Genomic DNA, 23,402 nt, shown 5'->3' with positions numbered 1-23,402 from the left:
TTTAACCTTGATGTCGTTATTCCAACTCATTTCAAAGATCATTGACATAATTTTGAGGAGCCAGGATAGTTGCTCAGCTTGAGGATCATGCCTGTTCAAATAATGTATTCTCCCTGAATATATCCTATTCTTGCCCCGAAGGTAGGAAAAGAAAAAGGCAGGAACAGCAGGTAGAGGATGCAACAAATCTACAATCATGTAACAATTTGCATACATTATACGTAAACCATGATAAATGCTGTGCACATAATTACGTGCAGATAATTATATATGTGCATCTGAAGGATGATGCCTGTCCCTAATTTCTTTGTTATGTATCATTTTGTGTTCAAGATCATTATGCAAAGCAGCTGGTAGACAAATGCAAAAATGATTATTTATTTTGACATGGAAGTAAATTCATCAACATCACAACTTAAGAAGATTATTGATTTTCTTTACTGAGACTGTAGAGACCACACTGCTGGTGAATACAACACATGTAGAGATGGGATAATATTACAAAATATCCCAAAGTAAACTTGCACGTCTGATAATATCATTGTTGAAATTCATGTGGCAGTGAGCCAATCACTCTGAATGCACCCTGAATCTGAAACAGCAAAATGGAATGTGGCCATCATCTATTTTATTATTTACTTGTGTTTTTTCTATCATTCTGCCAATCCAAATGTATTCAGAAAATGCAAGCATGTATGCTACATTGGAGCAGTAGTATAATAAATATATGCATTCATTATTTTGTTAAAAATAATTCAGCAAACTGTTTTATCTTCATAAAATTGTGGAGACATGTACATCAAGATGGATAAAACTCAACCAAAATGGTATTTTTCAGTTTTATTGGCATTACTATAACGATACACTCTATATCTATATAAACAGGAAGATACATCAGATCTCAGCATTTGCTCAGTGGTGACTTTTGATGTTTGCAGCTGTTCAGCTTCATCATGATCATCATGTTCTGACACCATTTAATTTCTTATTTATTATACCAAACCTGAAATATGGGGAAATTACTCATAATGATTCCCCAATCATGGATTATTCAAATAGTGGCTACCACCTTTTAAGGTTAAATCAGTATTTGTTGAAGAGATCATTTCTCAGACCTGAACATGCTTTCTGGGAATCATCAAAAGTTGGATTAAAACAACATGATTCCGATGATCATTTGGATTTTGAATATCAAGGAAAAGGCACTGACTCTTTCTCAACCTTCAGGATTATGTTATTTGCTATTCAATATAAAGTGGAAAACTTACTTTGTCTTGCCATGCAAACTGTGACATATTTTTCCTAAATATTTTCCGAATTGCTGCATTGAGCACTGAGATCAAATTAGAATATTTCAAGCATCCCCTTGTTTACATGATTTTCTCTCTAGGCTCAAGGAGGCTGCATCCAATATGCCCTCTCAGGCTAAAAATCAATTCATCTAATGCACCATGAAAAAACATGAGAGTCCGTCTTGGCTTTGCCTGTTTAGAATACAGTTGCTGACAGGCTCAGACGCAGAATGAACATCTTTGAATGCAGACACAGAATAAGCATTTGTTTTTATGTTTACATCTCATGCTCGAGGGCAATAAATGTGCAGTTCCAGGTGTGCTCTGATGCTTTTCCTGTGGCACTGAGTAATGATCCCAACCTATTAGTAATTACAAATCAGGCGACGGTATAAAACAAAAAAAAACATCTAAATTCTTTTATTCTTTTATTTTTTTCTTTTATTGTGTGTGTGTGTGTGTGTGTGTGTGTGTGTGTGTGTGTGTGTGTGTGTGTGTGTGTGTGTGTGTGTGTGTGTGTGTGTGTGTGTATACACATTGAGAAGGAGGTGGCTGGATGTCTGTGGGGAGAGCAGATGGCCTGGACTTGCCCTCTGGACTTTCTGCTTTCATTGGTCTGCCTGGCATTGAGTCTGTCATGCTAAAACTGGTCTCTACTAAAAACTTCATTGAGAAAACAAGAGAACGTATATCCCAGGTACCACGGAGACAAATGGGCTTATCAAAAGCTGAAATGCTGTTCTGTATTCAAATGTAACCACTGAAAATAATAGGATGCAATATCATTGCTTTGTGACTACAGAAATATAGTGCACTTGGGACAAATCTGCAGATATTTTCATGTCATTACAATCAGTGGAATTTGTTTGTAGGGTTAACCATTTAAGACTATCCATTTCATTAAGAATATCCACCAAAACCTCTAGTTCTCTGCCTCAGTACACTGTAGCAGATAGAAACATGAAATATAAATTCTACTGTATGTAAAATGACTTGCCTTTGTTCGATACTGTTTTATGTTGATGGGTAGATTTATTAAGCCCACGTAAAAGAAATCCCTGAACAAAAAATTAATATGGATGGTTCTTATATACCACGAGTCAGTGTTTTCATGAATGTGTTCTGAGATATACATTTTAATGTGTTTGGCATGGGAATATCCCAGTGTGATACATTAACAACTCTGAATAAATGTATGTATCTTCTTTCCATACTAAAACATTTGTATTTTGTAAAGCCTATGCCTATCTGGGTAAACCTGAGCTATGTGTATGTTTTTTGTTTGTTGTAAAATGTTTCCTCCAAGGCGGTACAAAATACTCCTCCAGTCTTTAGGTATGTCCAAGTATATTCAGCTGTGTCTTTGACTGTCAGTGTTTGACAGCAGGCGTCTGGCAGCCCAGAGGCAGCTCATACTGCGCTTTGGAGCACAGTTGAAATGGATTTAGCTCAACCAACTCCACTGTACAGCTACTAGATGTGACCAGAATTAAATATGTGAGTCACATCGATCTCAGCACGCTGATGCTCCGATCTCTTGATGTGGTAAGAAAGAGACGGTGTAAAATTAAACTCGTGAGGAGAGATGCAAGTCGCTTGTGTGTGTGCTTGCATTCTTATCTTTCTGAGGACCAGTTTACTGAGGACATTTTTAGAAAGCCACAGCATTTTGGCATTTGGCCATCATTCTTCCAAAAGAATGATTGATGCTTTAAGATCTGGTTTTAATTTTGAACAATATTGTTTATTACAATTTGGGTTTTATTTTTAAAGCTAGGATTTGTATATATAGTCATAAAGGCTTACATCATACACTCTATTACTGAAAATAGGTGAAAATCACTGACAGTTTTGCTAAACATCTTTAACATGATTAAACATCTCTGTAATGCAGGTAATAATCCTTCACCACACAGCAAACTGTGAGTGACAAGTTGTGTTTTTATCAGAGTGGGAGTCTGTTTGGGTTGGAATTTTACCATCGATAAGTCTCCTCCATGAACGTTTCACTGACATTATGTTCTCTGTGATACCAGACATATTTTTTTATTTATGAATCTGCTCTCCCATATTTTAGTGGTTATTTTGACAAGTTCAATGTAAAATCCACCAATAAGCTCATGTTTCTGGTGCTTCATATTAGCACTGCAAAATTTGCAGAGTTCCCAGGAATAATCTCTTTTGTTTTCTTTTTGGCTGAGAATTACACTCTATCAGTGCCCTCTTCCAAATAGAAAAGGTTTGAATTATAGAGTTCTGGAATAAAGAAATATAGATTATTGTAATGTGTCTATGTATGTCAAAATGTAGATGTACAAATGTTTCTAAGTTGAGAAGGCATTAAAGTTGCTTATAAATTCCAAGTAAATCTAATATGTACCATTATTTAGTTCCCCTGTTGCTGTATTGCTGTTCAATAAAGCAATAGCTAATAACTATCAATAAAAGCTAATGATTCCATCAGGCAAGTGGTGAAAACTTGTTCATCCAGCATTAATGTAGAAACTGCCGTGGAATTACTTTAAAACTTACTTTAAAATCTATGCCCAAAGATGAACGTCTACACTGCAGCCACTACAAATATCTAGTTATTATTTCACCATTCGGCATGTTTAAGAAATGCTTGCAAACCAGCTTTAAAAAAAAGAAACACTTAATGCTAATCTGATACTTTAACTACAAGCATACACACTCACTATAACAAGAAAACATACAATGCAATGGTTATCAAAATCTCAACAGTTATTCTCACTAGCCAACAAATGAAATTGCAATAGTGAGCATATGCTGGTTGTTCAATATGGAAAAAAAGCTGTTATTTCTGGGCTTGTCTCACTTTGTCTACCCCAGAAGTGAACGGAAATGTCCTTCCCAGTTCACAGGTGTATGTGTGTGCGGATATAAAAGTATTGTGCTACATGATATTTGCTGCAGAGCTTCATGTGGGTCCTCTCACTACTATGTCTTCTCTGGTGTGAGTTTGTTGGTGGAGAAGAGAATGACGAGGATGAAGTGCAGATTCAGGCCAGTCCTTCCTGCTTGCTTGTCAAAAGCATTTAAGATTGCTCCTCCATTAGATGCACAGTGCTTGAACCTGAAATCATATCCATGGTGACATGCTGCTCCAGCTGAGATGGCGTAACTCAATCCCAGGGTGTCTTTTGTGCCTTGGTGAGTTTTGAGACAGATTCTGATGCCTTGTACAGAAGCTTTATGTCCACCCCTTTCAGGCAATTCCAGCTGGTTCTGCTCAATTACTTTCTTAATATTCTGTGCCTTCATGTTTCTGTCTTGATTTGTGTGACATTGTCTCAGTTCCACACTCAGACGATGCTCAGCGCCTGTTTTACAGATCCCATCAAAGACGCATGGCATCAGAAAAAAGATAATTACTTTGCGGAACCAACCGTCCAGGCAGCCTGAACCATCATCCAGGTCCATGTTTGGGAATTTTATCATTTTGACACCAATAGGCATGTAAAACAAACAAACAGCATTACATCAGTTATTTTGGTCAAAGCATGATCATGGCAATGCAAGCGCAAGTAAACATCGCATTATGCACATACTGCACTGGATCAAAATCACAAAGTACAGGGCACAAATCTAAATTTGTCTATTGGTAATAAGTCAGTGAACAAACTGTCTTTTCTTGACACTACCTGCAATCACAGTGCACAATGTTAAAAGGTGGCTCGAGAACACAAAATATGACATACGAAGAGGAAGTGCATTAATCAGATGGAGGTGTATATGTAGACAAAGATGAGCAGTAGGAGGTTGAGTATGATGCCGATGACTCCCAGCACAGCCAGGAATCTCTCCTCTGGTGTGCTCAGATATGGACACATTAGGTCCATGTAACACTTCTTCAATAATGCTATTAAATACAGAAACTTATAATTGGGGGCATGTGAACAATTTTCCATTCATATTTCTGTATTTATGTTCTTTTCAAGTGAAATTAAGGATAGGCATAAAGGCCTTTATAGCTCACTTTTAGCTCCCATGTTGTCAGTTAATGTTATTAACAGTGCGTACCTCTTCTTAACTGCTTATTTGTTTAATGTGGCCAGTCTTGGAGCTGTGGCATTATTTGGATCTATTCATCTGGCAGTGAAAACGCTTCAGTTCCAAAAGAGTAGTGATGAAACAATGGCAGACACTTTTACAGAGTGATATTCCAAAGCAGCACAGTCAAATATGGCCCCCATTAGATCAATTTAACACCCTCCCAGTCACATTCAGACTGGACGCTAGCAACAGTCATATGTGCAGTTGTCTTGAAGACTTCTCATGCTGCTCCTCTGAGATTCGTGGCAGTCTTTAGCTTGCAGAGTGAGGCAGGTGTGGATAAATATGGCTACCATCCAGCGGAGAACACTGCCAATGATCCCCACATCTTAGCACTCTGAATAATCAAACCCTCCACACATATAAATACTTAACGATAATTATGGCAGTTGAGAAGACAGGGGCGATGCCAACAGTGCAGAAAACCTTAAGTGACTGAGGTGTAGATGTAGACAAATATGACTACTAAAAGATTGAGGATGGTGCCAATGATGCCCAACACAGCTAAAATTCTCTCCTCCCGATCATTCGTGGAGTCTTCCTCTCTTGCATGAGTGCTGCAGACATAGCGGCTGCCGGGGACCATGGTTACCATCACAGAACCCCACCGCCACAGGGCGCGACGCCTGGAGATGGTAAAGATGGGAGACACATTCAGAGGTGAAGGGGAGGACAATGTTGAAATTAAAGAGAAGAGAGAGGCAAATGGAAATGGAGAGAGAAAGGAAAAATACTTGTTAATTATTTCTGAGTAGCTGAAAATGTGTCTCCTCTTCCCCAAACACATGCATGCAGGCACGCACGCACGCACATGCACCCACACATGCACATAGACAGTTTTGTACACACATCTTTTCAGTTAAAAACTTTTCCCTCCATGCATTTGGGCATTGAATATTAATCACAGAAGGGTAAAATGTTAAAAGGCAGTGGAGAATGAAATGAGTTTTTGACTTTGTTCGCTGTCTGACCCATAATTGGACCAAAAGTTTAGCGTACTTCAAAGCTTTCTTGCTCCTTCATCTCCTTGATCTCACTCTTCTCTCCCCTGCTCTTCACCCTTTATCTCCTTACTGCAGCTCCTTTTACTTACGTTACTTGTCTCATTGACTGCAAGGCAAGTGCAACTCAACAAGACAATGTCCAACACAATGCCCTCTCTTTTAATTTCACGGGGTTGTGTCTTCACATTTCCACTCTCCTCCCTATTCTGAAAGGTGGAATAATGGTTATTTTACTAGTAACAATAAGAATCAAATGACTGTGTTGAAATAGCACACTAACTTTTAGGACTGGTCGATTTATTAGTTGATACGTTCTGGCTCGACCAAAATTCTGATTGGTCGATTTTTTGCCACGTTAATTTCATCAGGAGGAAAGTACCAAAAGCACCCCTGTTTCACTAATAACAATCTATCTTTGTACACCCCCCTTGTTTTTGCTGCCGCTAGAGACAGACAGACTGAAGAATACTAGGCCAGTGTCTGGTGGTTTGATGAATGTATATTTAATTTTGACGGTTTCATTTAAAGTCAGTCCTCGTCCACCATGTCAAAGACATCTGCAGTGTGGCAGCATTTCATGAAAATAGATAATGGAGAAAAAAAAGTCGAATGCAAAGTTTGCAAACAACAGTTTGTATATCAGAGCTCCACTACAAACACAACGACGTATCACCTAAAAACGGTAAGCTAACTTGTCCACCTTAGGTTGCCCCGTCAGTTTTGAGTATATGAACATATCAGAATTGATATTTCAATGTTTTAGTCTAATAATTGTTTTGTTTTAATTGTAAAAATTCTTACAGTGGACTTGCCCTTTTGTGTTTAAGAGTAAAGTTTTAAGTTAAAAGTCTATTTGTGTCTCAGCCGCGATGCATTAGGGAGCTGAGACTTTAGATATTGGATGACAGCTCGTTAGCTTAACATAATGAATAGACGCGGGTGGGAAGTGTTAACATGCCTCTGTCTTCCAAAACTTTTAAGTACTCCTCCGTGTATTCTGGTTAAGGTAGAAAAGGTTCATCTTAGTTTGCCCAAAAGAAAGTAGCAGCAGTCACTCCTCAAGTCATCAACAAATATACAGTATGTTGAGGAAGTTTTGCGGTGCTGTAAAAATCACTGTAGTAAGTCAGGAATGAAGTTTTAGCTGCGCGTGGGATTCTAAACTTATAATATCTTGCGATTTCAAATTTCATAGTGAATCTTAAATAGTACACAACGCTAATTGTATTATAAAGTCAAATAACTTTTTTGGAGAAATAAAAGAAGGTAGGGGTTGGCATGGTGGTGCAGTGGTTAGTGGAAGGTTCCGGGTTCGAGTCCCAGCTCGAGCACAGGATCTTTCTGTGTGTAGTCTGCATGTTCTCCCTGTTCCTGTGTGGGTTCTCTCTGGTACTCCAGCTTCCTCCCACAGTCCAAAGACATGCAAATGGGGACTAGGCTGATTGATACTCTAAATTGACCGTAGGTGTGACTGTGAGTGTGAGAGGTTGTCTGTCTATATGTGTTGGCCTTGTGATGGACTGGCGATCCAGGGTGAACCCCGCCTCTCGCCTGAAAGCCGCTGAGATAGGCTCCAGCACCCCCCCCCCCCGCGACCCTTAACAGGACGAAGAAGTGCAAGTGGAAGAAAATTGATGGATGGATGTAAAGAAGCAAGGTGAAACAGTCTAACTATGCTACACAGCGCATTCATTACCATACTGAGCCAAGGTAACTAGCACTCAACTGGTCTCTTTGGGTGTCAGCCCCCGAGTGCACACACGGAAGAGAGAATCTATCTCCCAATCTGGCTCCAAATAGGGTGGCATTCCAGTGTATTTCCCAAAAAGTTGGTGTATTCCTTTGAATTTTCTCCTAAGCTTCCAAATTTTGGAAAGAATTTCAGCTGTTATTATTTGGTTTTCACCCTCTTAGGTAAGATTTCATTTCCTCGGCTCCTCTGCACCAATCAAACACAGAAACTAAGCGATGAACATAGTGAGGCATTGAAGAGCTAAAGAACCAGATAGTTCTGTCAGCAGTCAGCAAAGAAAACAAAAACAGAGCTTAACGTCGGACTAACATTCATCAGGTGGACAAAATAAGAGCAAGTGTGAGAAAAGGTGTATCCTTTTAAAAGACCAAATGTTAATGTATGATTGTGGTAACTCAATCTAAAAATGCAATGAAATTCCATAAATTCCATGTGTATGAACTCTGTGTTTTCCTCTGTTCTCTTCTTCTGTCACTAAGCATTAGCGGTGTCTATTAAAAATGAATGAGGTCAGATGATGAGGGAATTATTTGCTATCCTTGAAGATAGTCTGGGTGCACAGGGGGTGTGTGTGTGTGTGTGTGTGTGGGGGGGGGGGGGGTGCGCGTGCATGTTGGCATGTCCATCATAATTTCCACTGAACAATCATCTTGTCCAGTTTTGTCAGTAATGTAGCCTCAGCCAATGAAATCATTGAAAAATAGATTATCATGCAGAGTGTACAAATATTATGTCAGAGTACTGGAGCTCCTGTAGATGTTAATGCTACATTCATCAGTTAAAATACATCTAAAGGAGAGACAGTGTGCAGATCTTTATCATTCTTTTTTATTTATATTGCATTGCATACTCTCTGTGATTATGAAGGATTAATACTGAGCTTTCATTTGTGTTTAATCATCTTAAACTAACAGTCATTGCTTAGCTCATTAGCTTCATTAGCTTGGGTTGAACCCTTAGGGCGCAGATCCTCTTCCATGGAGCCGTCATGTTGCATCCACAATTGCCTCGTATTAATAAACATGCACCTTTGCATTTGAGTTTCCTTCTGCATCATACTTGTTTAAATTTTTACCGTGAGTAACCTATTTAAGTTGCGTCCTCTTTCTAAATGAGCTAGTAGAGAGTGAATTGTGCTTTGTTTTCAATGTGGTTTTACATTTTTTTGCTGAATTGATTTGTACAACAGCTTCACACTTGTGCTTATCCAAGAGACCAGCTGATTGCTGGCTGCCATAGCGACCACATCATCCCTGCAGGAATTGACATATATGCAGATGAGGAACAAAGCATAAAGGAGCTGGCTCATGACAACTTATCAATGGAGAAACGATGATTTAAGCTGCGTCAGTATGGCTCTGACAAGCACTTTAAAAGTTGAACTTAAAACTTCGACATGGCTCAGATATATTTGATTTTACCATGCAGGCTAACTGGGACGTCCAGCTACAGCAGTGTGCTTATGTCAGTCAAGGTTAATGAAGAAAATAATAAATATTCATCTCACAGGTTGACTTGACCCTCTCCGTCACTGTATCCCTCTTCATTACTTGACAAAGTTATTTCCCTGCAGGAAACAAGTTTTAATGAATCTGAATGAGTTTTTCAGGTAATCTTGTGTTTGAGAGAAGATTTAGAACCCACATTTGAGAAATTGTGGAACAAGGTCCAACAAGCTAGTGTAGATTTTCCTAAGGGACAGATAAGGTGACGGGCTGCAGTCTCCAACTTCTTCCCTCTATCATACGCATCGGTTCTGGAAGATTTTATACTTCTGGACTCTCCAGTGTTGCAGGCAGGAAATATAATGGTTTCCCTAGTAGCTTCACATTTGATTCTCAAGTATTTTGTGCCTTTCCCTCTTCGTATATCCTTGCAAATCTTTAAACAAACAGCATTTAAAAAGATGTTAACGCCAGAAAAGGTTTAATCAAAATTTCCTCCTCTCCTGTTGCCTTATCCTCTTTTACGCTACTTTACTCTCTTTTTGCTTTGTTTTCTGTGTCTTTTGTCAGTGTACTGGGTAAACATTATAATCTTCAGCAGCTGTTCAAGCAGACCAGGGATGTGTGTGTCTGTGTGTACAGTATATGTAGGAGGACAGGGACATAGCATCTTCTGAAGCAGCTTAGCCATTCAACAGTGTAATGTAATTATTTCCAACCCAATTAGAGGGGATGCAGGGCGCACCTCAAAACTCATGGCAGTAAAGCACACTGATAAAAAATAAATATAATATCACTTAAAATGAAGACAACACAGAGAAAAGGAGTAAAAGCAGAACAAAAGAAAAAATCTGTTCCTATGGAGATTTTTGAACATCCAGTCATTTTGCCATTATTGAGGGAAAACTACAACATGTGATTCCTAATAAGTGTGTTGTGTTTTAAATCTGGTTAAACTAATGTGAATAAACACAGTGAATAGTACGCTGGTGGGCTAAACTACCCCTAACGAGAGAGAGGGTTCATCTCCATTCCCTGGAACTTTGAGGAAGAAAAACAGCTGGCCACTTGTTGGAGTCTCCCATTTAATCCATCCATTTTTATCCTGTGAAGGGTCGCGAGGGGGTGGGGCTGGAGCCTATCCCAGCAGCTTTCCGGCGTGAGGCGGGGTTCACCCTGGACTGGTCCCCAGTCCATTGCAGGGCTAATACATACACAAACAACCATTCACACTCACAGTCACACCTACGGTCAATTTAGAGTATCAATCAGCCTCGTCCCCTCTTGATGTCTTTGGACTGTGGGAGGAAGCTGGAGTACCAGAGAGAACCCACACAGGCACAGGGAGAACATGGAGACTCCACACAGAAAGGTTCCATTCCCGAGCCGGGACTTGGAACCCGGGACCTTCTTGCTGTGAGGCGACAGTGCTGACCACTGCAACACTGTGCCGCCGCTCCCATTTAATAATTTTGTGTAAATATTTCCATGAGTTCATGAGCCACAGTAACATAGGCAGCAAAAATGCACTATACTTGCTGTGACTATCATAAACAAAAAAACTCTGTATAATCCCTTCCTTTGTTATATCTATATTTGACACTGATCTGAAAAGGATGCTCATGTGGACAGGAGGCTGTATGATGTTTATGTTTGAATTCCTCTAGGCGTTATTATTTCAATGTGTTAATCACGTGTATGTTCCATACATGCGAAAGGCGGGGTGCACTACCTGACAGGCCCAGCAGCAAATAAACAACAAGCATGATTTATCACACATATGTAGACCATGCTGCGCCACATAAATTAGATTGTTTTCCAAGAAAACACACACACACACACACACACACTCACACTCACACACACGCACTTCTAGTTTCTTCCTTCCCTCAAGAACATATCTTAATGAACTGCTGCAGCTCAAGCATTTAGTCTATTCAAATTAATATTTGAGTACATCCATATTCTATTTTAGCCATCCAGACATCTTCTGTTCCATCACATTAATGTTAATAAAATAGAGTAGCAGATGGAGGAAGAGGCAGAATCAGCTGCTAAATTAGCTTATGACATTTTTGACCTACTAAATGATAATAATGTGAAACACGATTTTGGCGTCTTTTGTCATTAATTGCAGCATGCTAGGAAGCCGTTAGAGGCATTTTTATTTCAAATGAATTTGCCAGGGTTCAGACCTTTCAATCTGCCAGCTCTGTTCAGAATTCATCTGGCATCTTCTCATGAAACAGCAGTTCCTCAGTTGAAAGATGATCGATTTGATGAGCACCATAGAAGATTAGCCAATCAGGACCAAGGTTGGGACTAAAGTCTTTATCAAGCTGCAGCAAACATTCTGAGCAAACCTCATTCCTCACTGAGTAGTATGTCAATTTCCATCTGCCATTATTACATCTTTTTACTTCGCTGTCTTAAGAATCTCTTAAGACCTCAACATTCATGTTTGATTTTTGGGGGATACACACCAGTTACTTTCAAATAGGTAGCGAAAAATTTAACCCCCCTCCCCTCTATAGAAATTGATTCAAGAGGAGGACTGAGGAAGTTAACCAAAATGCATAAAGTCAAATCAATTTTGTCTGATTTTAGGCTAGAGCTGAATCTTTGTTTTAATCATTTCAAGTAAATGACCTGCACAAATTTAAGATATTATGCCTATCATGGGTTGGGTGTCCATCATAAAACCCCCCTGACAATCTGCCTGACAGTGACTATAACCTCTAATTTGGTCACAGGGGTTCTGAGGGGTTTTCAGAAACCTGTCTGTCATCTCTGTCTGCCTTTTCAAAAACTCAGGTTGTCATCTCAAAATCCAGGATCCTGCTTTCGATCTCTGCTCTTCCTTGAGGCTCCGGTAATGCACACACTAGGTTTGGTGTCAATCACATGAATGACTGTTGCATTGCAGGTAGACGGAGATTTCTTACTTTTATAGTTGGAAGATTCATGCCTCTGTCACCAGTATTTCAAATGGCAAATTTTCTTTTTAAGCGTGTATGTGAGGACACTGAGAAGTGCCCGACAAATGGAGCATTGGGGGATTCACCAACGGTTATCCCACTGAATAAGCAATGCAAGGTGATGTGCCCTGTGAAATTCATGCATAATATTCATCATAATTGGTGCGGGTAGCTGCTCTGTTTATTGCACTGTCAGATTAATTTATAAAGGGTGTGATAAGAATTCCCTATGGACAGTCCATCTGCAGTGCAGCATGCATTAGGAGTCTGAGGTCACAATCACTTCCTAAGCTCTTAAGATACAGGATGCAGAATGTGAAAACTTGATCCTCAACTTGATAACACTTGTCAAACTGATACATGTTCCGTATTTTGTTAATTTTCTTCCCATTTAGCTAATTTCACAAATCACATAACCAATTCTGTTTGATTGACAGTGCAGAATAGATAAAAATGAATCATGTACAAAAGCAAAAAATATACAGTATATACATATAGATAGACAGAAAGATAATGATATAGATATGCTTGTTTGATCCTCTTTTACACCTCAGTATCATTTAAAACACCCAAGCAATTTCACCTTCAGGATTGTGACCTAGTTGCAATACTCCCTTGTGTGTATCTGTCATCCGCTCATGTGTCAGTCAGGTTGGGGTCAGCTTGCAACGAACAAACAAATAACTAAATGGTATTTACATACAATGAAAGTAAAGTTAATGTCCCTTCAAAGGACATCTTTTTCTTGTTAGGTTTGAAAGGGGGGGGGGCACAGTGGTGCAGTGGTCAGCACTGTCGCCTCACAGCAAGAAGGTTCTTGGTTCGAGCCCCCGCTCGAGCACGTTATCTTTCTGTGTGGAGTCTGCATGTTCTCTCTGTCCCTGTGCAGGTTCTCTCTGGTACTCCAGCTTCCTCCCACAGTCCAAAGACATCAAGGCAAGGCAATTTTATTTGTAGAGCCCGTTTTCACACACAGTTTGTCTCAAAGGGCTTCACATGGCATCATAACAACATCCTCTGCCCTTAGACCCTCAAGAGGGGACTAGGCTAACTGGATACTCTAAATTGACCGTAGGTGTGACTGTGAGTGTGAATGTTCTCTGTCTGTATGTGTTGGCCCTGTGATGGACCCGCGACCCGTCCAGGGTGAACCCCGCCTCTCACCCGAAGGCTCCAGCCCCCCTCCCCCCGACTCTTAACAGGATAAGCGGTAGAAAATGGAGGGATAGATGGATGGTTTGAAAAAGTTTTCATTACTTGAGATGACTTAAAACAAAATCCTGGGTTATCACAAAAATGTCACTGATGTGCAGTTTTGCTAAGGTGTAAGTTGCAAAATTACTTTTACAGAGGAAAGCTAGTTGTGATGTTGAATTTATGCTTCTGTGGTGTAGTTTGTTCATTGAAAAACATGGCCATTGTACATGTAATGATTGCAGAAACACTTCTGTTTGACACAGAGCTCATTTTTTACAATGTATGAAAATCCAGGGTAACAATCTAATTGGCTTTTGGATGAGGGAACCAAAAGCAATGCTAAACTCAGAGTTGGCCTACAAAAATATCTGATTCCTGCAGCACTCTGCATAAGCTGTGTTTGAAGTCTTATGGTGTATATGTTCCAGTCTTACTATTATCAGGTGTACCCACCTTATTCTATCAGCACTTAATGGAGATGGTAACGAGCCATTTGCCCTTTCTAAAAACAAATGCCCTCACGTACTCTGAGAACCTCCCTCTTAAATCTTGACATTTTTTTTAATGAAGATCACCTCTTTGTCTTGATAAGCACATCATATACTTTCAACAAACGCTGCTCTTTCTTGTAATGTGCAATCAGTCTTGGGATGTTCTGTTGGTCAAGGGATTGCTGACCGCGTAATGTCCCAGGTTTGATTCCAGCTCGAGATCTTTGTTGCATATCGTCCTTGCTTGTCAGTGTTAGAAATATCCAAGAGATCTATCCTATAGTTGGCTATCTTTTGTACTGTGCTACTGAGATTCGTGTCACATTAATTCAACAAAAAAATAGTGTCTCAATGGAAAATATAGCTAATGTTACTTTATCTTGCTGTACCAGATGTCTTAACCTTCTTTACGTATATATTTGAGACAGAAATGTCAAATAAAATATAAACACATTCAGATCCGCCATGTCTGTCAGCTGTATTTTCAACAGTAATCAGCAAAAGGTGGGAGTGTAGGCACTGATTGGTGTAATTGATTGGCAGTGTTATTGACTACACAGAAAGTCATCAGATCAATGCTTTTACAGCTTTTGTGTTTGCAACAGTGCACACTGTCCAGTCTGTGCGGAGATCAATGACACACAGACACAGAAGCACATCAAGATAGATCGTATTGGCCATACCTCAAAGTATTCCTGCTGCCAGAATAAGGCAGTATTTAGTTTTTCTTTTTCTTTTACTAAGACACACAATCAAAAATGCACGTATATTTTAATACAGAGTGGTGTGGGAACCGGAGTTGTATGACACTAGAATGTTCCACATCCTCATTATGAGCTTGACTGGCCAGCGCTGCTAGAATACAATGCCAGCGGCCATGAAGGGACTGTCACTTCTCCTCAGCCACAGCCCTGCTTCCCCCTTGTTTGTGTGTGTGTGTGTGTTTGTGTTTAAGTGTTTATAATGTGAGGGGGCATGAGAGGAAGAACTGAAGAGGAAAGACAGACTGACTGTATGTGTATGCATTACAGCATAGGAGGAAAACTTGTATGGTGTGTGTGTGTGTGTGTGTGTGTGTGTGTGTGTGTGTGTGTGTGTGTGTGTGTGTGTGTGTGTGTGTGTGTGTGTGTGTGCGTGTGTGTAACCAGTGCCTGGTTTCCAGTTGTAGCCCAACCCGTCACAGTTCAAGAACTAAAATGTTGCATCATCAAGAACAGTTGAAGAAATTGTCAACATAAATGTAATGAAAAGTCAGTGGACCAAGGCAAGATAGATTGGCTCACTTTGGGACTGTTCCTCTGCACAATATGACAGTTGACAACTCTGGTCTTTTTTCTGGTACACAGCATTGCACACTTCCATACATACAAAACACGTCTTTTTTATACAATAACTATAATATTAATTACATTTAATACTTTGGGGAATTCTGCTTTATAAAATGAACCAGTCTGATCCCATGTATCAAGCTCTGAATGAAATAGAATTTTCTTTGACAATAAATGTATGACAAGCCAGAGCAGACCAGTTAACAGAAACTAAAAGGAATAAAAATGTATTTTTTTGTTGTTGTTTTTGATTTATCTGCTTCAGTTTAGAGATAAAGTGCATTTCATTGATTTTTATACTTCTTTAACATAATTTTTAATACATACTATTTTACTTATTCACAGCAGCCATTTTGACGTGAAACAGCATGAATGGCTGCTTAGTTAGTTTATTGATACCTGTATTTACCTGCCTTTTCAAGAAAAATATCTGCTCAGAAAAAAAACAGTGATGAACAAAGATTGCTTCTTCAGTGCAGGTGTGATATCTATGGATCTGATGGACCTGATGTGCCTGATATATAAATTTAAGATAATTTATTGAGCATACTCAGCTTTCTTGAGAATCTATGAGTAATGATGTGTAATCAGGTGAGTGGGAAAACCTTGAATACCAGAAACAATGATGATCAATTTTTTTTTATTTTTTTTTTAACCATCTTGGTTTGTGTAATTGATTCTGGATATGAAATTGTATGAATCAGATCATGGAAACACAATGTGACCTACTGGACCACCATGTCATGTGAGCTATTAGAAATCACATGACTTGTGTTACTACCATAATACCCCAGAGTCCTCTAATTGACCGTTCACCTTTGACTTTGACTAACCTCCTGAGGGACGATGATGCTCATTAATGGATGTATTATTTACACATAGATACACACACTGAAACTGGCACACCATGAAAGTGCACTACAGAAACGTGTACTCACCACACATTGCACCAGAGGGGCAGCCAGAAACTCCTGTCTTTCTTCTCTTTATCCAAGCATGCTGTCAGGTTCGTCCTACTTGATTCTTTCACCTTCTTCCTCTCCTCCTCGGCCCCCTCCCTGTCCCCCCTCTCACCACTGCTGTTCAGGTCCAGCTCTGTCGCTGGTGGGGGGAATCCAGGCGCCTCACACACACACACACACACACACACACACACACACACACACACACACACACACACACACACACACACACACACGGAGCTCCAGGCGATGCTTTGAAAATATGCTCAGCTGGGTTCAAAGCTTGGCTGACATACACAAATCTACACCCCCATCCACACAAGCATATGCACAAATACAGCAGAGGGCTCCTCGACAGTCCCTACACCCATGCACCGCCACACATATACACAGACACACACACACACTCTCACACAAACACACACACATACACACACACCACACACATAAACACCAAGCTGGTCTATCCGCAGCTGGATGGAGACTGTGTCACTGCGCCTTCCTGCTTTATCACCATGGCGTTTTGACAGATCTGCATGTCAGATCAAAGAGAAAGAAGCCTTTAACTTAATTCCTTGATGACATAAAGACCCATAGAGCCCGACAGTCATCCATCATGATTTACCGATTTACTAGAAAAGTATACAAGGCTCCTTCGTGTTGATGGACACACACACAAAAAAATAAGTTTAGTTCTTAGATTTCTTCAAGCCTTGACAGCAATCCGTATCTGGCCAAATCTTTGGTAATGAGGCCATTTCCAGGAAAAAAAAAAGAAGTTCCAATCAATCTAGAACAAAACAGAAACAGTACTGCTTTTCTTTTCTTTTTTATCCAGCAATGATATGCACCTCACAGTAGATCCTCTAGTCCTGAAGAGATCTCACAAATGTTGATCTGGTCCTTCGTTTCTCACAAGATACAGGTCCAGCTGTTCCGTCCATCCCGTTCTCCCAAAAAAATGCACGCCTGGCCAAACACATCCAGGAAGCAGTTGCTGCTACTTTGTAGGTCTTTGTCTTAACTCAACATTCTTTGACACATCACCAGCTTATTCTGGTGTAAAATCCAATCCAGTGAAGAAACAGTGGTGTTGATTCTTTCTGTGTCCCCTCTGTGGTGGAGGCAGCGAGTTCTTTCCAGAGTGGCCTGTCAGCATCAATATTTAACAGGAATCTCTTGCTGTGTTGCTGTCATAGTTAAAGTTTCCCCGCCGTTGTGCACATAGGCTGACATGTTCTCTCATCTGCTGTTTTTTTTTTGTTCTCTGCTCATTCTGTCTTCTCTAGTTCTTGCTTGGATTTTGCTCTGATATGGCCTGATTTGTCACTCTGTCATGTTGTCTGATCCGCTCTTTTTTAGCCTCCCTAATTCATTTTCTATGGATAAACTTCACGGAACTCAGTCATGTTCTTCACCCATAGCGAGACATAGTCACTCAGGACTTTCTGCCCTGTAGCTGTACTTTTCATTTAGCCTGTCCTTCTGTCCTTTGCAGTTGTGTGTCCACCCTGCAGCAACCTTCCCTCAACTACTACACCCTCCACTTTCTAAATTCACCCTCTTTTCGCCTTCTTGTCCCTCTAGCAGGCTGATTCACTTGGCCTATATCTTACTCAGTCACTCTCAGTGCAGCTTCTGCCCTCATCCTGTCCTTCCTCTGTCTAATGACTGCTCACTCCTGGTCCGTCCTCTCGGTTTCTATTCCTACGCCTCTCTCATTGCTCCTCTGTCTCCCTCTACCTCCCCTCTTGCATACAGAACACACAGTCTAGCTGCTGTGCTCTGAGTCATACTGCTCTCTCCTCCCTTTTTCTTCCAGAAGCTTGCAAATAGTCCTCCTTTCTCTCTTTAACAACTCATCAGAATCTGTTCAGTATTTTCTCCGTGTCCCAGTAGCCTGAATGACGCCTCTGCATCCTGCTGAGACTTGCTGAAGTTACATCGCTGCTCTAGTTGGATTACAGGTGGCTTCTCTCCTCTTGTTTGGTCAGTGATACAAGTTTGCTCCTCCTGCAGCCACTTCCCCTGTTTCACATGTTTGCCACAGTCTCTGGGGAGGCTGTAAATGTTTCCTGAAAGCACAAAGAGAGAGAATCAAGATGGATTTGAGAAGGAGGATGTGGGGATGAATTAAAAAAAGATGCCCTCTGGGTATGTGGAAGTGACAGCAGAGGAGATATGGAGGCAGGGAGGAAAGGACAGAGGGAGGATAAAGAGGGGGAGGTTGTAGAGAAAAGCCTGTGTGTGTGTGTGTGTGTGTGTGTGGAATGGAGAGATGGTTGTAAGATGGATATGGATTGAAGCAAGAGGAGGAGCTTGCTGGCCAACATCAGAGAAAAGGATGAGTGATGGATGGATGGATGGATGAGTGGATGGATGATGAATAGATAGAGAGAGAGAGATGGGGGTACATGGATTTACGGATGGGTGGGTGAATGGCTGGACAGGTTGACTGCTCTTAAAATGTCCAGGAAATCATTGATACATCTGTCACCTGTCAAGAAAAGGCCCCTCTCTCTCCCTAATTATTCAAAATGATCAGCATACACTCTTTCAATATTTGATGAAGTCATTGAATATTTTTTTACCTGAGTGGGAATCCTGAATGCCCTGCTTCTCTTTATTTCTACCTCATCGATTCCCTCCTCTATTCCTCTGTCTGTTCCTGCAGCCTCAGTCTGCTCTATCACTAAAATGCAGCATCCCTCCTCCTCCTCCTCCGTCTGTCTCTCCCATTCTTTTTCCCCATTTCCCTCCCTCCCTCTAACCCCCTCCACTCCCGCTCTCTCTATATTTGTCCTTCTGTCCCCCTCTCATCTCATATCCTCCTTCGCACTCTTTTGCTCAAACCCTCTGTTTTTGTCTCCCCTGCTTATATTCCATCACCTCCTTGTACTTTTTCCTTCTTTGACTTGCTTATTTCATCCTCTCCCTCTGCAAAAGGAAGCTTCCAGAAGAGAGTGGACACGCTCAGCGAGTATAAACCTCCCATGACATGTGAACACTATTCATAACCTTTCCACATCTATTATATACACACAATATATTCACATTTTCTTCCATGCACAAGTAGAAAACACACACAGGTCCTTGCACTCCCTCCATCTGGCTGACAAAAACAAAATCACTGCCTAGTAATGAACATGCTGCAAGGTTTTTGTTATGCACCTGGGCATCATTCACATTCCACATACACACACGAAACATGCCACACTAAAGGCATTGATAATGAAAGAGGTTTTCCTGCAGTGGGAGACCTCAGCTGTAAATCGTTAAACAGACTGGAGACAGCACACGTTCATATGACCGCAGCCAAACACACACATAGATGCACACACACTCATACACTTGACATGCTGGGAGAACAGTGCTCTCATTTTAAATTAAAATTCTGTTTGCCAAACACTGACTTAATCATTGAACATAGAAATTGAAACATCAGCCCCATTTGGTTTGTGTGATCGTAAAAGAGTGGTGTATGTCTACATGGACCTACGGTGTGTGTGTGTGTGTGTGTGTGTGTGTGTGTTTGTGTGTGTCTATGTGAGTGTGTGCATGTTAGTGATCGTGTGTGTGTGTGTGTGTGTGTGTAGCTGGTCAGAGTTGTCCTTTTGGCCCCTAGCATCACCCAGTACCACCATCTGTGCAGCCAGCCAGATGTGTGTGTGCGTGTGTGTGTGCACGCGCACGTGTGTGTATGTGCATGATGGATGTGTGCATGTAGTTATTATTTTCAATTTTACATCTGACTTTCTGTGAAAACACAAAAATAAACTGGTATCATGCATGAGTCTTAATTTTTCATTAAATCATGCAAAAAAACATTAATTTTATCTTACATTTTTACATCCATCTGGTTCAGTCGTTATCCTGCTAACTGAGCTTCTAATTAAAGTACACAGGTTCACAGCTTAGGAGGAAGTACTCTGAGCTGGTCCTGGCTCCTATTTGTTTCCTGCTTTCTTTCTTTGTGTCTTCGTGTGAGACAGCACATAGAAACAACTGGCAAATCAATAGAGACCCCCCCCTCAACTGTTCATTGTTGCCCCTTTTCCACATACTGTAGGTGTCTTGGGTTAAAACCAGTTTACAGATTCGTTTAGTTTAACAAAAACATTGCTTCACCCAAAAAGTGCAATATGCCTTTGAAGTACCTACTCTGCTTGTCCCTGCTTGTATTACTTCTTGTTGATCCCAGAAGTCAAAATGTATAGGTTATAAGGAAATCTAATGTTTAATTTCAACTTAATGCTCCCGCATACATTTTAGATGCATCAACTGATGTTGGATGTCTGATGTCATTTTGAGATTTGACTTAAGACTTTGTAGCTGGACAGACATGTGAACATTATGGTGTCTCTTTAACCCCACAAAGGAGCCCACATGTCAGGTAGTGATAACAAACCAAAAGTACACATGCATGCATCACATGAGGAGCAGAGCAGACACTATGGTTATCTCTCTTGTGAATTTCTCATGCTCGTACTCGAACAGACTGAGGGTCAGAACAGCAGACAGACAACAGCAGAGCAGACAGACGTATGTGTAGGGTAAGATGATCATATTAGTATTGATGCTTGGAAATCTGGGAGCAGTCAGACATACTTAGCTCATTCCAAATTTTGTGGTGTCACTACTAGGTTTTGACATATTGGAACTGATATTGGTATCGATGCTGATAATGATGCTATTCTCTCTTATAGTTTGAATGCAGCACTATGCAGCATTTAACTTAACTAACATGTAATTTCAGTGATTTCATTCCTCCTCTGGGTTCTGCACTCCTGCTCTTGCTTTAACTTGAACTGACTTGTACTGCGACTTTCACCTATTTGATGTTAGCTCTGAATTCTTAATGTAGAAATCATTGCAGAGGTGAAAAGAAAGATGTTTGAGTGAAATGTGAAAATAACGCCCCTGCTATTTATCACCTTCCTGCGTGATATTTGTCATTAGTGACTGTATTTAACATGAACACAACTGCTGTTGGTCCAGATCAATGGTCTTCTTAATGAGAATCATAATCATGATGGATGTGTCTGTTCCTCTCTGTCCTGTTTCTTTAGCGCTGTGACAGCATCATGTATTTACCGCGTGTACTAGCAGAAGCTGCGGCTGCTCATTAAAGCTATACAGTGTAATGATGCTTTAACTATTAGTTGTATTTCCTTCCCTTTCACAGTGCAGTTTGTGTTTTTTACTTGACACAATACTCACTAATTGCATTTCTTAATAATTCCAAAGATCCTTGGCTGCATTACGGTCTGTAAATAGAGGGGGGACCATTTCCATGTAAAATACAGATATGTGTGTCAAGCTGTAATCATGATTTCTGGCGTATGTCTTTCTCCGCTTTTCTCGAAAATTGAAATCCAAGTGTGTCTCTGCTAAGAGAGACAATTCTGATGAAGCAGACAAACACAGGGAGAGAAGGAATGGAGTCGTTAAGGCAGAAATACAAAGACAGTGAGAGAGGGAGGGCAGAGACACAAGGCAAAAGTCTGTGTGTGTGTGTGTGTGTGTGTGTGTGTGTGTGTGTGTGTGTGTGTGTGTGTGTGTGTGTATTCATGCGCACACTGCATGCTTGCAGGTTTTTCTGCATACACCAAAAACCCTTATGCAACCATAGGCTACTTAGTTTAGTTTCTGTTTAGTCCTTCCACTTCCATCACCCTCTCTCCTTTATTGTGTTTTGTTTCAGGAACTCTTGTGTGTTTTTCATGATGAACTTTAAGTTAAACCAAATTGTAAGATCAAATATTTCTTATCAGGCATGTGAAACACAGAAGTAAACCAAGAGCATGGTTTGTGGCATCACTGAAATGGGATCAGTGTTCATGACTGTTAGAGGGTGTTAATGTCACAGTTAAAAGCGTCTGCTGACAAAGATTATTGTCATACTTGAACAATCATTTAGCACCATTTCTCCCACTTCTACTGTATCTCTGCATTCTTAAGACATAAACAGAAATTCCCCCCACCCAGAAGTGAGTCAACGTTGTGATGTAAACATAATACTACATAGGTGGGTATACACACTTGCTGAAGCAAACTATACGTGGAAGCTATTTTAGAGACATACGTTTCATCATAAAATCTTTATCAAATATATAAAGAAAAATCAGAAGAAGAATGATCATTTTTGTTCCTATAAATATTACTACACAATTTCCTCAACATATATCTAGGTCAACATCCATCAGAGTGACTGGACTGTAAATATAGTTGCAGGAAAATACCATGGTGTTATAGCACTCTCATGTGTTAATTTATGGGACTGCAGGTTGGCGGGTTCATGTTATTTTACTTGCATTTACACCGATGCAATATAAACTCAGTAACAACACCGTCTCTACCTTAGCAATACTCAAAGCTCTTTACAGTGTTGCCTCGTTCACACACTCTCATGCACTGAGGGTGGATGCTGGCCGGTCAGAGCCTTACTCAAGGATACTCTGAACCTGATCTTCGGCATGCTGGCAATCGGACCAGTAACTCTACCCTCTAATGTCCCATGATGTACTTAGGTTTAAATAAACAGAAAAAGCTTACTAAAATAAAGACTTGTAGCTCCCCTTCCATCACTTTGTGTTTATAAAAAAAAAAGTTGGTTACAGAAAAGTTGATGCTTAAAAAACTGACAGTTTCTTGAAAATAAATGATGACTTTAAATGATATTTGAAGGGTGAAAGAAATGTTTGTATTGGTTACTGGTAGGGTAAGGAAGACTTGAGTAGATTTTACACTCCAGAAGCTGCTTGAGTGTATACGTATGAATGCAATCTAAAGCTCCTTCCTCAGGCTGTAGCTGCTGCTGCTGCAGCCGGAATGTGTTTGAAATGTCTCTCCTGAGGCTTCAGTGTAGAACATCATGA

At 40.4% G+C, this 23,402-nt stretch overlaps 1 pseudogene across 4 annotated transcripts; it reads right to left on the bottom strand.

The window, feature by feature from the left end:
• Positions 1-1,759: 1,759 nt before the first annotated feature.
• Positions 1,760-19,215, bottom strand: LOC147254191 (protein TUNAR pseudogene; annotated as a pseudogene). 4 transcript variants are annotated; one of them, XR_015118127.1, is made up of 4 exons: positions 19,116-19,215; positions 16,501-18,599; positions 9,631-9,690; positions 1,760-5,992 (listed from the first exon to the last, which is right to left on the bottom strand). The product of XR_015118127.1 is annotated as a protein TUNAR pseudogene, transcript variant X3 (transcript). The 4 variants fall into 4 exon arrangements; XR_015118125.1 differs by lacking the exon at positions 9,631-9,690 and having other exon boundaries at positions 16,501-17,056; positions 17,150-18,599; XR_015118126.1 differs by lacking the exon at positions 9,631-9,690 and having other exon boundaries at positions 16,501-17,056; positions 17,376-18,599.
• Between the last annotated feature and the right edge of the window lie 4,187 nt (positions 19,216-23,402).

This window comes from Aulostomus chinensis, chromosome 10 (genome assembly GCF_037954235.1).
Source record: "Aulostomus chinensis isolate RoL2024-O1b breed Wild chromosome 10, RoL_Achi_v1.0, whole genome shotgun sequence".
Taxonomy (NCBI): Eukaryota; Metazoa; Chordata; class Actinopteri; order Syngnathiformes; family Aulostomidae; genus Aulostomus; species Aulostomus chinensis.
Note: the sequence above shows the minus strand (reverse complement) of the source record. Positions and strands in the feature narration are given on the sequence as shown.